We start from the raw sequence: 15,060 nt of genomic DNA, 5'->3' as shown, positions 1-15,060 counted from the left end.
CCAAAACATCATATTGGGGTGCTGTAGCATAAGGATTTCCAGATGTTGTAGCACTTTGGCATAAAGTTTAACCTGCAAGCCACTGTAATTACAAAGCTGCAACAATCTTGTAACAGCCAAGCCTGAATAACATACTTGACAGTCTTGTAAAACAATCTGATAAATTCAGTTTCTATGGTCATCACATTTCTCCACCCATGTTCTTGTTTTTGTTTTTGTTTCTTTAAGTGATTGATCTTTTTTAGCACTTAATTATTTAAGTATAGCTGACAGGTATTTGGTGTGTATACTTACACACATGCAAATGCATAGCCTCCAAAGAATAAACATTGGATCTCTCACCCTATGTTTAGAGTAGTCTCAGCAATGAGGCGCTAATGCAAACAAGCAAAGAATTGGAGAATACCTTTTTATATACAGTCTTATAGTGACCAAAATACCCCCTTGCTTTTCTGTTTATATGTTACACTTTCAAAAGCCCAATGTCTATGATCTTAGTCTTTTCAGTTTATGGGAGAAATTGTGTTTACTTTTGTTTCGCAGCTTTATTCATGAAAACTGTAAAAATCAATGTAATTATCATTATGCTAATTTGTTAATTTAAGACAATTTAAAACAGTGCAGGATTGTCATTTGATGACAACACTGCACATTTTTGCAAGACTTCCACTTGCTGACTCCCAAAAATGTTAAAGATTTCATCTGAGATGAGTATGAATGGAGAGACAATAGATTTGTCGCAATAGTATGGGCAAAGATTCAAAAAGAAAATCTGCTTCAAGGTCCTGTGGACAGGGAATTGCTTTTGATGAAACCTTGGGTGCTTCATGCATACAGCAATCCATTTTCAAGCCAGGTGTCCAAGTAAGCAATACTTTACACAAGTCACCCATATTAACCCAGACATTTTTTTCTGAAACTTCGTCCACACTGTGTTGTGAAAACTCATTGTGGTTCTCTACATCACCCCAAGCACACACTTTTCGGTACTGAGGCTTACCTAATATTTCTTCAGCACTCAAACAATCTCATAGAGCTCTCCTCAGCAAATAAATGCATGGACTCCTGTGTCCCTCTTGATTACTTTTGTGCTTTTTTTGCCTTGGGTTGGTGCAATGTATTTGATTAAATTTTAAAGAGTAAATAGAACATCAAAAACACTACGAAAAAAAAAAATACAACCAGAGTAAAAAATTATAATCTAGCTATTAGTTACATAAACTGAATTTTAAATATTGTATTAGTAACAGAAATAAAAAATAAAAAATAACTGAGTTCAACAAAACAAAATTTTAAATATACGTTTCTTATACACACATCAGCCACTAGTCAGATTAAAGTACAACGGATGTTTCTTCTAAGTGATGTGCGTACAAAGCACAACCACTTTATTTGATAAAAACACCGCACAAAGATGAGGATGCAAATAGTCAGTGGAAGACCTTTCAAGCCAACCAATTACAAGACCCATCAGGTGGGTCATTTTCTGTGGGGCAGCCCAGTCAAACATCACTAGATGGGCTGCTGTTGATAAAACAAGGTGCTGTGATTCATGATTAACTTGTTGTAAAATGCAGAAGTATGCAGGCCCAGGTTGTGTTGTAAAAAGAAGAAAGCTCTTACACAAGGTAGACACTGCTTTGAAAGCCTTTTCTCAGCATTATTGATTAATGCTCAGCCTTGTGAACTGAATTACATTCGATCCAATTTGCTTTCCCACCTTTTCTTTTCTGCAGGACAGGAGCCTTATTTGCATGTAAGTGCTGATCAAGTGTGGCTGGCAAAGACAGGTGAACCAGGTGAATATATTCATGCCATTCTGTAATTTTATACATCCACCCTTAATGAGAAAAACATGCTTCAAACAGTAGCAGTTTTTATGAGTGTCAACTTAAGTTAGCTGCAGTATTGTATTTAGAAACTGCTGCAGCACGCTCTAAACGTCTAACTGTAACAGATCATGGTTTCAAACATGAATGTCCTTGGTTATCTTTCACTTTATGAGAAAGAGTTGTCTTGGTAACCTAACATGATACTTAAAATTACACATTCCTCGGTAGAGAGACCTCAGAGGCAAACACACCCCCATCGGCACCAGTCACACGTACCTACCATGAAACAGAACTCCAATTAGAAAATGCAAGGGAATTTCTTATATCATACATCACATTTAGGCACTGCTGACTGTCTGCTTTGGATTTTGTAATTACACTGCTCCTGCAAGATTGGCTTTTTTAGAGTTGAACACATCTGGCAAAGCTAGTAGCTCCTAACAGGACAGCAGGTTTATTAATGATTACCTTCAGCAGGTGCCTCACATTGTATCCCCTGACCTTTTCCACTGAAGAAAACAGTCAATGGACTGCAACAGCGCCCAGTCAGATGTCCTTCTTCCCCCTCCTCCTCCTTAAACCCCATAACTGTGTTGTTAGGCCAAGCAATCCTAGACCTGTGGCTTTAAAATAAAGATTTTAGCGTGTTTGGGCTAACCATTACTTTCTTGGGGAAACTAAATTTAGTGAAGGTATGCTGTAATACTATAAGACCCTGACATTTTCCTTTTGTTTTCTTAACCATCCTTTGCTCTCCTTTCTATTAGTTTTTCTCTAAGTTTTTAAAATGTAGATTTTTATGCCTAATATAAAAATAAAAAAGCAACACGTCTACAAGAAATTCTCATAACTGATTATTTAGCTTGACCAAAACTCTTGTAATGCTTTTGTCACACATTGTTTTGAACTGAATCCACAAGAAATGCTGAAGAGAAAACAAATAAATTCACCTTTCAGTTTGCAGTACCTTTCACAGTCAAACTATTCATCTATTCCCAGATATGATACATCCCCTAATAACAAAATCTAATTAATGAGTAAACAATGCTTTATTAGCTTTATACCCAAGTGGAAAATGAGATGTTATCTAACCTCTCTGTTCTCTACCGGACAGAGGTGCATTTTTTATTATTACTGTTTCTTGCGCTCTTTGGTTTATTAAAGATTTCATGGTGAGCCACTAGCCCTACTGCTACAGGCTTTGTTCCTGTTTGAAGATCGTGACAGGTTATATAGCCTCAGTCCTCCTTCTGGGAAAGCAGCAGGACATTCCTCAAATGGATACCCTTTAAAGGTCTGTACTGGTTAGGGCTTTGATTGAATAAAGAAGCTTCTATTACTGTTTCTGTTATTCTCAAAATCCATTTGAGCTCTGGCTAATTAAGAGAATTTGCCAGTTGTGTCTACAATATAAGTAAGCATCTATGTTTTATCCTTTTAAAAATATCAAATTCAAAATAAATTACAAGATTAGATAATTAAAAATAACTTTTTTGTTCGCTTTCCTAAACATTTGCCTATTTCTAGGAAGGTTTTTTTTTAACTAATTATGGCTAGATTTATAGGTAAAAATTAATTTTTTGGGTACTGCTTTTACAAACGTTATGGTAAATGGAGGAAAGAGAAAACTTTTGCTTTGCTTAAATGTGTATGTGGGAAAGTTGAGATGAAAATGAACTTTCCTTGGAGAGCAGGATTAATTTAGTTTTTTTTTATATTTATTAAATATTGCTTGTTGGATGCCTAATCAGGAAATTAAGCAGTTTTTATTTCACACCAGAATCAAATATTTTGGCAGGAGCTTTACATGTGGTATTGTGTTTTTTTTAGGCTGCACGCCGTGCAATATTTTCCATTGGAGGACACCTGGTGGTGATACTTTTACCCTTAGTCTTTGACCAAGACGCTAAAATTAGATTATTTTTGTTTTTATGCCTCCATGTTTTTCCTGCCATGTCTCCCTGTTCTAATTAGCCTCATTCAGCTCATCTGTGCTATCCCTAATTGGCTCTCTGTTTCACCTGTATGCCTCTGCCTGTGCCAGATTATCAACAGCCTTGTGCCAGTCCAGTGTTCTTTCACTGTTTCTGTCCCTGTATCAGGGAGGGGGATGAACGGAAGACTGTGTTTAATTTTACCTTTGGCCTGACAAACCCTTCTGCCATTTTCAAGCCATTATTACAGATGTTGTCAGGGACATGACAGATTGTTTTGTTTTCGTGTATCTGAACAAACATCCGAACCTCTTCTAAAGGTCTTCCCACTCACCAAGAACATGTCTGTTTTGTCATTCTGTCTCCTACAAAACAACTGGTTCAAAGGCTTAGGCTGGGAAATGTGAATTTCATAGATTTACAACATCTTTTTTAGATTTTGTCATCCCTGATATCAAGATCTCAGGAACTGGATCACAGCAAAGTTGCAGCCATAAAGGACTGGCCAGTTTCCTGACCACTTATATACCCCCTCGTCCACCAACGCATCGATATCATTTCTGATCAAGCCCCTTAATTTGCAGTTTTGTAGATAGCTCTCTAATCAACTTGAGATCCAAGTGAGTCTTTCCTTAAGTTTTCATCCACAGTCCGATGGACAGACAGAACGAGTCAATCAAGAGGTGAAGAAAAAACTTTACATGTTATGCAAACTGAATCTTTCTAAGTGGTTGCAAAACCTTCCGTCAGTGTAATACACTCTCAGCTCTCTCCCCTTAAGAGCCACCAGCTTGTTCCTGATCTACAAGGTGTATGGGTTCCAGCCTTTAGTGGTCCCATCTTCCCACAATGCTGTACTACCAGGAAGGGCAGAGGGTGTGGTTGTCAACCAGGGACCTTCCTCTTCGTGTTTAGAGCTGCTTGGCCCCTTGCTTCATTGGTTCTTTTCCCGATCTCCAAGATGGTGAACCCAGTGGCTGTCCAACTCCTTCCCCAGAACTCTCAGAATTTGCCCAACTTTGCATGTGTCCCTGATCAAACCTGTGTCCACGTCATAATTCTGCCTAAACCTTCTGTGAATGATCTTTGCCTATTTATTGACCACGACTTTGATTTTTGAATTATGTCTCTAATTGTGTAGTTTATGTGTGTTTGGCATGCCCCCAGTGAAAAATGGCATAGACCAAAGAGGAGCGCTAGAAGAATTCTCTCATTAACACGACCAGATTGAGCTGTTTCCCTGGGTACCTCTGACGTCACCATAGCTACTGCTCCCCCACCTGCTTCTCTGCGCTGCAGGTAAGTAAAGCAGGTAATTGGTTGAATTTTTCAAGTCCTATGTTTAACTCCTTACAGCAGCTCTCAAAATATTAAAACTAATTTTTTTGGTTTATACCCCTCAAAAGTGAACCTCATACTCGTAGTCATATTCATACACGTCGTCTTCTGCTTATCCGGGACCGGGTCGCGGGGGCAGAAAACTCAGCAGAGACACCCAGACACCCCTCTCCCCAGACACCTCCTCCAGCTCCTCCGGGGGGAGCACAAGGCGTTCCCGGGCCATAGTCCCTCCAGCGTGTCCTGGGCTGTCCCCTGGGCCTTGTCCTGGTGGGACGTGCCTGGAACACCTCCCGTGGAAGGCGTCCAGGAGGCATCCGGTATAGATGCCTGAGCCACCTCAACTGGCTCCTCTCGATGTGGAGGAGCAGCGGCTCTACTCCGAGCCCCTCCCAGATGGCCAAGCTCCTCACCCTATCTCTAAGGGAGTGCCCGGCCATCCTACGGAGGAAGCTCATTTCAGCCGCTTGTATCCGGGATCTCGTTCTTTCGGTCATGACCCAAACTTCATGGCCATAGGTGAGGGTAAGAACGTAGAGCGACCGGTAAATCGAGAGCTTCGCTTTTCGGCTCAACTCTCTCCTCACCACAACGGACTGGCACAGCGCTCCCGTTACTGCGGGAGCCACACCGATCCGTCTGTTGATCTCCCGGTTCATTCTTCCTTCACTTGTGAACAAGACCCCCAGATATTTAAACTCCTCTACTTGAGGCAGGAACTCCCCTCCAACCTGAAGAGGACAAGCCACCCTTTTCCGGTCGAGAACCATGGCCTCGGACTTGGAGGAGCTGATCTTCATCCAAGCCGCTTCACACTTGGCGGCGAACCGCCACAGCGCATGCTGTAGGTCTTGGCTAGAGGGGGCCAGCAGGACCACGTCATCTGCAAAAAGAAGAGACAAAATCCTCTGGTCTCCAAACCAGACCCCCTCCAGCACTTGGCTGCGCCTAGAAATCCTGTCCATAAAAGTTATGAACATGACCGGTGACAAAGGGCAGCCCTGCTGGAGTCCAACATGCACCGGGAATGCTTGGCCTTATGGTACCCGTCAGCCGCCTCAGGGTTCCCACAAGACAACCACAACCGATAGGACTCCTTCTTCAGCTTGACAGCATCCCTTACTGCCGGTGTCCACCACTGGGTTCTGGGATTGCCGCCGCAACAGGCACCGCAGACCTTATGGCCGCAGCTACGGGCAGCAGCATCGACAATAGATGCAGAAAACATGGCCCACTCAAACTCTATGTCTCCAACATCCCAAGGAATCTGGTCAAAGCTCTCCCAGAGGTGGGAGTTGACTACATCCCTTGCAAAGGGCTCCGCCAGACATTCCTAGCAGACCCTCACTATGCGCTTGGAAGTCCCCCAGCATAATAATGGAGTCCCCGGGAGGGGCACTATCCAGCATCCCTGACAGGGACCCCAAGAAGGCCTAGTACTCCGCACTAAAGCTTGGCCCGTAGGCTGAAACGACAGTCAGAGACCTGTCCCCAACCCGAAGGCGCAGGCATGCGACCCTCTCATCCACCGGGATAAACCCCAACACGAGACGGCTGAGCTGGGAGGAAACAAGCAAACCGACCCCAGCTTGCCGCCTCCCCCCGTGGGCCACTCCAGAGTAGAAGAGAGTCCAGCCCCTCTCGAGGAGATGGGTTCCAGAGCCCATGCTCTGCGTGGAGGAGAGCCAGACTATTTCTAATTGATATCTCTCGACCTCCCGCACAAGCTCAGGCTCCTTCCCCCCCAGCGAGGTGACATTCCACGTCCCTAGAGCCAGCCTAAGCATCTGGGGATCGGGCCGCCGAAGTCTCCACCTTCGTCTGCACCGGTCCCTCATGGTTCCCCCTGCAAGTGGTGGGCCCACTGGGGGATGGCCTCACGTCTCTCATTCGGGCTTGGCCCGGCCGGGTCCCGCGAGGAGCAACCCAGCTACCAAGTGCTCTCCGATGAGTCCTGACCCCAGGCCTGGCTCCAGGGTGGGACCCTGGCTCCGCGGTACCAGGCGACATCACGTGCCTCGATTTAATCATCGTCATGAGGGGTTCTTGAACCGCTCTTTGTCTGACCCGTCACCTAGAGCCTGTTTGTCATGGGAGACCCTACCAGGGGCATTTAAGCCCCAGACAACATACAGTGCCTTGCGAAAGTATTCGGCCTTGTTAGGTATTATTAGGTCAATTCAGAGGTATGAACGATACGGTAAGAACGTCAGGCTGTTCCCGGAGATCCGCCAGTCACTGCAAAGAAAGATAAAATCAGTTTAGTTCTTATAATATCCGGCTCGAAGGACCAAATTAATGTTAGGTATTATTTAGTTAATTCAGAGGTAAGAACGATACAGTCATTTTACTTGCAAGGGTAGCTCTGCAGTGCAGACTACAAAGTGTTGGCACCCTTCTCTCTTTATTTATACATGCTGGTTCACACACAGTTCAACAAACATTCAGGGTGTGTGTGTGTGTTTGTGTGTGTGTGGGGTCAGAAAGGTTAGGGTTCATGTGTCTTGATTATAAACAAACAGAGGAAGTGGGAAGCGGGGACCTGGTGAATAGCCCCCAGATGCTGCTAATAAAATAATAAAAGCATCATAAAAGCATAACTCATTCTTGTGACCATCTCCCTTCCTGTAACATGTAAGGAAGGAAAAGCACTTACATGAGTGATAAACAAAACAAAAGATATAAAAACCCTAACAAGCCTCCTTGAACTTTTCAACCTTTTGCCACATTTCAGGCTTCAAACATAAAGATATAAAATTCTAATTTTTTGTGAAGAATCAACAACAAGTGGGACACAATCGTAAAGTGGAATGAAATTTATTGGATTTGTCAAACTTTTTTAACAAATAAAAAACTGAAAAGTGGGGCGTGCAATATTACTCGGCCCATTTACTTTCAGTGCAGCAAACTCACTCCAAAAGTTCAGTGAGGATCTCTGAAGGATCCAATGTTGTCCCAAATGACTGATGATGATAAATAGAATCCACCTGTGTGTAATCAAGTCTCCGTATAAATGCACCTGCTCTGTGATAGTCTCAGGGTTCTGTTCAAAGCGCAGAGAGCATCATGAAGACCAAGGAAAACACCAGGCAGGTCCGAGATACTGTTGTGGAGAAGTTTAAAGCCGGATTTGGATACAAAAAGATTCCCCAAGCTTTAAACATCCCAAGGAGCACTGTGCAAGAAATCATATTGACATGGAAGGAGTATCAGACCTCTGCAAATCTACCAAGACCCGGCCGTCCCTCTAAACTTTCATCTCCAACAAGGAGAAGACTGAACAGAGATGCAGTCAAGAGGCCCATGATCACTCTGGATGAAATGCAGAGATCTACAGTTGAGGTGGGAGAGTCTGTCCATAGGACAACCAATCAGTCATACACTGCACAAATCTGGCCTTTTTGGAAGAGTGACAAGAAGAAAGCCATTTCTCAAAGATATCCATAAAACGTCTCGTTTAAAGTTTGCCACAAGCCACCTGGGAGACACACCAAACATGTGGAAGAAGGTGCTCTGGTCAGATGAAACTAAAATCAAACTGTTTGGCCACAATGCAAAACGATATGTTTGGCGTAAAAGCAACACAGCTCATCACCCTGAACACACCATCCCCACTGTCAAACATGGTGATGGCAGCATCATGGTTTGGGCCTGCCTTTCGTCAGCAGGGACACTGAAGATGGTCAAAATTGATGGGAAGATGGATGGGGCCAAATACAGGACCATTCTGGAAGAAAACCTGCTGGAGTCTGCAAGAGACCTGAGACTGGGATGGAGATTTATCTTCCAACAAGACAAGGATCCAAAACATAAAGCCAAATCTACAATGGAATGGTTCACAAATAAACGTATCCAGGTGTTGGAATGGCCAAGTCAAAGTCCAGACCTGAATCCAATTGAGAATCCGTGGAAAGAGCTGAAGACTGCTGTTCACGAACGCTCTCCATCCAACCTCACTGAGCTCAAGCTGTTTTGCAAGTTAGAATGGGCAAGAATTTCAGTCTCTCGATGTGCAAAACTGATAGAGACATACTCCAATCGACTTGCAGCTGTAATTGCAGCAAAGGGTGGCGCTACAAAGTATCAATGCAAGGGGGCCGAATAATATTGCACGCCCCACTTTTCAGTTTTTTATTTGTTAAAAACGTTTTACACATCCAATAAATTTCATTCCACTTCATGACTGTCCCACTTGTTGATTCTTCACAAAAAATTAGAATTTTATATCTTTATGTTTGAAGCCTGAAATGTGGCAAGAGGTTGAAAAGTTCAAGGGTGACGAATACTTTCGCAAGGCACTGTAGCCTCTAGGATCATGCGAGCACTCAAACCCCTCCACCACGTTAAGGTGGCGGTTCAAGGAGGGGCAAAAGTAAACCTGCCCCTGTTAAAATGGCAAGTATTTGTGATGTAGATCAATAAACCATGATAAATTATTTCAAAAGATTTTTCACATAGTTTATTTATCCTGTAGATATTCAACTGAAAAAAAAAATAACTGTTAGAAGTACACACGTAAAAAAATAACAACAAAGAAACAAAAAAAATATCAGCATCCCGCAACTTGATTTTACAATTTTTGGCCGCTCTATAATGCAAAAGTTCTACAAATCTATGAAAGTGTGAGGAAATGGTCTTGTCCAAATCCCTCTTCAGGTTAAACCAGTTGCCATCCAATTTAGTTCTGGACTCTAGGTAGACCTTTCCATAAATACATGACTCCAATCTTAATGCAACTACAGTGGTTTCATTGTGCAATTTAAGATTATTTTACTGAATGGAGAGCTATTCATGGATGGGCACCAGAGCACCTCTCCATCCACGTGTCCCTTTTAGATCCCTGAGGTCCTGTGATCAAGGCCTGCTGGTGGTGCCCCATAAGCTGTTCAGTGGCTCCCATTGGCTCCTCTCTTTTAAAAGCCAGTTAAAAACATATTTTAAAGCTACTTTTGATAATTTCTCTTGTTTTTTATGCATTGGCTTTAGACTTCTATATCAAATTATTGTGAAACACTTTTTTTCTATCTGTAAAGGTACCATAGAGATAAAGTTTTACAAAAATAATGCAAGGTATTTTGTATTTTATGCCGGAAATCACTGTTGTGCTGAAAAAGAAAATCCCTCAGCTTTCTAGCAAACTGAAGATTTTGGTTAACTGACAGTTATTTACAAATTTAACCTTGAAAAAAATCTAGTTCCATCTGAATAAAAACAACACTCGAACATGATGTTTCAACACCATATTTTTTGGCTGGTTTTTAAAATCTCCAGTTTGGTTCAGTCAGAAAACAATAAATTCTTCCTCAAAGCTTTGGGAACTTTTAGCCAGGTCTTGATGATTTTTTTTAAAAACATGCTTCTGTCTAACTCTAATGTCCTTCCTGCTCCAAAAATATGGAAAAGACAAGGGCATTGTTGTCCCATGTAGAAAACAACCAGTTTTTGTTCCAAAATCCTGCAGCTCCTATTAACTCTTGCCAGCATTCTTGAATTGCTTCAGTCACATCTTTTCTTCAATTTTGGAAAAATATATCGAGTTGTTCCAATGTCCCTCTATTCCCATGTACATATTGAAGACTGCCTTTATTGTGTCATGGGGTGTATACATTATGCTGTGGAATTACTTTTGTACCCTTTGTCTGACTGTTTTTGCATAATAATCATTTTGATCTGTTGCAACCTCTTTCCAAAATTTGACTAAAACTCAAAGAAGCCAACGACCAAATATAAGGAAAATTCTTTAAGATAGCTGAACATGATTTCAACTATAATCAGATTCACTGTAATTGATAGCAGTTGTGTACCGAAGAAAACTCAATACTGCACACGATTCAAAAGGTCTTTCAACAAGTACCAGTTGTGTGTGCATGTATTAAAAAAACAAAAACAAGGTTAGAGTGGTTTATTATTATTCCTCTAAGAATTTTTGCTTTCTGATTCTAGTTGTAAGGGATATATGTCAACCTTTGTGTCGATAAGGTTTTACATGATTGATCTAAGCCATTATTTTGGAAAATCGACATTCTGAAAGGGGATTATGCACTTTTGAGAGCCACTGTAGCCTATGCAAATTGTGATATTCAAGCTGGTAATAAAAACACCTAGTCGTTGGTGTCCAAAAGCTGTCAGTAAATAATGTTTTTATGCACTTAATTCATAATACCACAATTTGCCATAAGAGTGATTACAGCAATGATGAATTTGGCAATGACGTCTAATTACCTGGCTTTCAGGAAGATGTGCTGCACTGGTATGTGTTCTGCACAGAATGTCAATTGTACAATCCAGCAACCTTGGCGGTCTTGTTTAAATACATCAGGGTGAAGAGTGCACAGTTTGAGATTTGTGTACATTCTAGTAGCTCATCCAATGCCTTTTCCCGAAGCAGTGACTTTGTGCACCTTTACATAGAGTGCTGGGTAACCCCTGAATCTGACATTACTTTTTCATATCTCACTCACTTGGCGATTTACCTATCAAATATAATTGTATCATCATCCACCATTTGCCATCTAGCAGGTTGGTGGAATGGCTAATTATTACAATAAAGTTGTTGTCATCGTCGTCGTCGTCTTCCGCTTATCCGGGACCGGGTCGCGGGGGCAGCAGACTCAGCAGAGACGCCCAGCCACCTGAACTGGCTCCTCTCGATGTGGAAACGCCCTATCTCTAAGGGAGTGCCCGGCCACCCTACGGAGGAAGCTCATTTCAGCCGCTTGTATCCGGGATCTCGTTCTTTCGGTCATGACCCAAAGTTCATGGCCATAGGTGAGGGTAGGAACGTAGACCGACCGGTAAATTGAGAGCTTTGCTTTTCGGCTCAGCTCTCTCTTCACCACAACGGACCGGCACAGTGCTCCCATTACTGCGGCAGCCGCACCGATCCGTCTGTCAATCTCCCGCTCCATTTTTCCCCCACTCGTGAACAAGACCCCGAGATACTTAAACTCCTCCACTTGAGGCAGGGACTCCCCTCCAACCTGAAGAGGACAAGCCACCCTTTTCCGGTCGAGAACCATGGCCTCAGACTTGGAGGAGCTGATCTTCATCCCAGACACTTCACACTTGGCTACGACCCGCCCCAGCACATGCTGTAGGTCTTGGCTAGAGGGGGCCATCAGCACCACGTCATCTGCAAAAAGAAGAGATGAAATCCTCCGGTCCCCAAACCAGACCCCCTCCGGCCATTGGTTGCGTCTAGAAATCCTGTCCATAAAAGTTATGAACAGGACCGGTGAAAAAGGGCAGCCCTGCCGGAGTCCAACATGCACCGGGAACAGGTCCGACTTAGTGCCGGCAATGCGGACCAAACTCCTGCTCCGCTCGTACAGGGACCGGATAGCCCCTAATAAAGGGCCCCCGTTTCCATACTCCTGGAGCACCCCCCCACAGGGCATAACGAGGGACACAGTCGAATGCCTTCTCCAGGTCCACAAAACACATGTGAACCGGTTGGGCAAACTCCCATGAACCCTCAAGCACCCTGTAGAGGGTATAGAGCTTGTCCAGTGTTCCACGGCCGGGACGAAAACCACACTACTCCTCCTGAAGCCGAAGTTCGACAATCGGCCGGACTCTCCTCTCCAATACCCTGGCGTAGGCCTTACCAGGGAGGCTGAGGAGTGTGATCCCCCTGTAGTTGGAACACACCCTCCTTCTTATGAAGGGGGACCACCACCCCAGTCTGCCAGTCCAGAGGCACTGTCCCCGTCCGCCACGCAATGTTGAAGAGGCGTGTCAACCATGACAGCCCAACAACATCCAGAGACTTGAGGTACTCAGGGCGGATCTCATCCAGCCCCGAAGCCTTGCCACCGCGGAGCTTTTTAACCACCTCGGTGACTTCAGCCTGGGTGATGAAAGAGTCCAGCCCCGAGTCCCCAGCCTCTGTTTCCACCACGGAATTCGTGATGGCAGGATTGAGGAGATCCTCGAAGTACTCCTTCCACCGCCCGATAATGTCCTCAGTCGAGGTCAGCAGTCTCCCGCCCCCACTATAAACAGTGTTGGCGAAGCACTGCTTCCCCCTCCTGAGGCGCCGGACGGTTTGCCAGAATCGCTTCGAGGCCAACTGGTAGTCCTTCTCCATGGCCTCACCGAAGTCCTCCCAGGCCCGAGTTTTTGCCTCTGTCACAGCCCGGGCCGCAGCACGCTTGGCCTCACGGTACCCGTCAGCCGCCTCAGGAGTCCCACAAGCCAACCACAGCCGATAGGACTCCTTCTTCAGCTTAACAGCATCCCTTACTGCCAGTGTCCACCACGGGTTCTGGGATTGCCGCCGCGACAGGCACCGCAGACCTTACGGTCGCAGCTACGGGCAGCAGCATCGACAATAGATGCGGAGAACATGGTCCACTCGGACTCTATGTCTCCAACATCCCCCGGGATCTGGTCAAAGCTCTCCCAGAGTTGGGAGTTGAACAACAAGCAAACCCACACCAGCCCGCCGCCTCTCCCCGTGGGCCACTCCAGAGTAGAAGAGAGTCCAACCCCTCTCAAGGAGATGGGTTCCAGAGCCCACGTTGTGCGTGGAGGTGAGCCCGACTATTTCTAGTCGATATCTCTCGACCTCCAGCACAAGCTCAGGCTCCTTCCCCCCCAGTGAGGTAACATTCCACGTCCCTAGAGCCAGCCTAAGCATCCGGGGATCGGGCTGCTGAGGTCTCCACCTTCATCCGCCACCCAATCCTCTTTGCACCGGTCCCTCACGGTTCCCCGTGCAGATGGTGGGCCCACTGGGAGATGGCCTCACGTCTCTCGTTCGGGCTTGGCCTGGCCCCGCGAGGAGCGACCCAGCCACCAGGCATTCTCCAGCGAGTCCCGACCCCAGGCCTGGCTCCAGGGTGGGACCCTGGCTCCGTCGTACCGGGCGACGTCACGCGCATTGATATTTTTGTCCTCATGACAAATCGTCGTCATGAGGGATTCTTGAACCGCTCTTTGTCTGACCCATCACCTAGAGCCTGTTTGCCATGGGAGACCCTACCAGGGGCATTTAGGCCCAGACAACATAGCCTCTAGGATCATTTGAGCACTCAAACCCCTCCACCACATTAAGGTGGCAGTTCAAGGAGGGGTACAATAAAGTTGATCATTTGTAAATTTGTTCAAACCTATGGGAGATATTTAGGGAAATGGTGCAAATTATGTTAAAAGTAACAATATGTTTTGAACTTCAAAGCAATGATTTATTCATTAAGGCAGCTGTGACATGAAATTTACTCTATGGTGAGTTGTCTCATAAACATCTTCAAAACAGCAGCTGAGAAAGTTTTTCATTAAATGGTATGGCCTTGCCAAGTTGCAAAGATTCTTTTGTGGTAGCACGTTAACAATAATCAAATATTGGGGAAAATAAATTAATATTCGTAAAACTTGAAGAAAATATTTGCATGAATCTCCAGTGAAGGCTTTGAGAGATGGAGATGAGCTTGGGGCAGTTTTCAAATCCACATAAATCCACCGAAGTCCAAGATATTAACTTGCTCAACTTTGTTGAGCATGTTCAAGGTGCATCCCTGGCTTCGCAGACCTTCAGAAGACAAAATAAAAAGCTAAAATCCATGGTAGAAACAGACATATTAAAACAAGTAGCTTGATGAAGCCGTTTGTTTTTGTAATAAAGAAAAATGGATCTGAATGGTTGTTCGATGAAGATTGAAAAGGTGAACAAGAGCCTACAGGTTAATACTTAAGTCCTGGTGCAGGATGACAAGTGACTAGACCAGCTCATCTTATTTTTTTAATACTACCTCAAACAAGGTAAGATTTATTTGACTGCAGAACCTGTGGTACATTTGTTTGCTTTATGTGTCATCCAAGCCAACATAAAATGCCTCTTTGGCCAAGTCCTGAGTTGTAACATACATGTGCAACTTCATATCTAAATTGTGTTAACGTCTTTAGAGACATATCACTGCGGCATGAGCAGTACATAACTGTCATCCTGAAAAACT

General features: G+C 44.3%; 1 long non-coding RNA gene across 1 annotated transcript in view; it reads left to right on the top strand.

Annotated features, from left to right (window-relative positions):
* The window catches only part of LOC124872084, a 39,009-nt gene that overhangs the window by 16,898 nt on the left and 7,051 nt on the right, over positions 1 to 15,060 (top strand). The window contains exons 2-3 of the long non-coding RNA XR_007039197.1: positions 1,737 to 1,799; positions 4,934 to 5,065. This is a non-coding gene — a long non-coding RNA (uncharacterized LOC124872084). The remainder of the gene's footprint in view (positions 1 to 1,736; positions 1,800 to 4,933; positions 5,066 to 15,060) is intronic.

This window comes from Girardinichthys multiradiatus, chromosome 8 (assembly GCF_021462225.1).
Source record: "Girardinichthys multiradiatus isolate DD_20200921_A chromosome 8, DD_fGirMul_XY1, whole genome shotgun sequence".
Classification (NCBI taxonomy): Eukaryota; Metazoa; Chordata; class Actinopteri; order Cyprinodontiformes; family Goodeidae; genus Girardinichthys; species Girardinichthys multiradiatus.
Note: the sequence above shows the minus strand (reverse complement) of the source record. Positions and strands in the feature narration are given on the sequence as shown.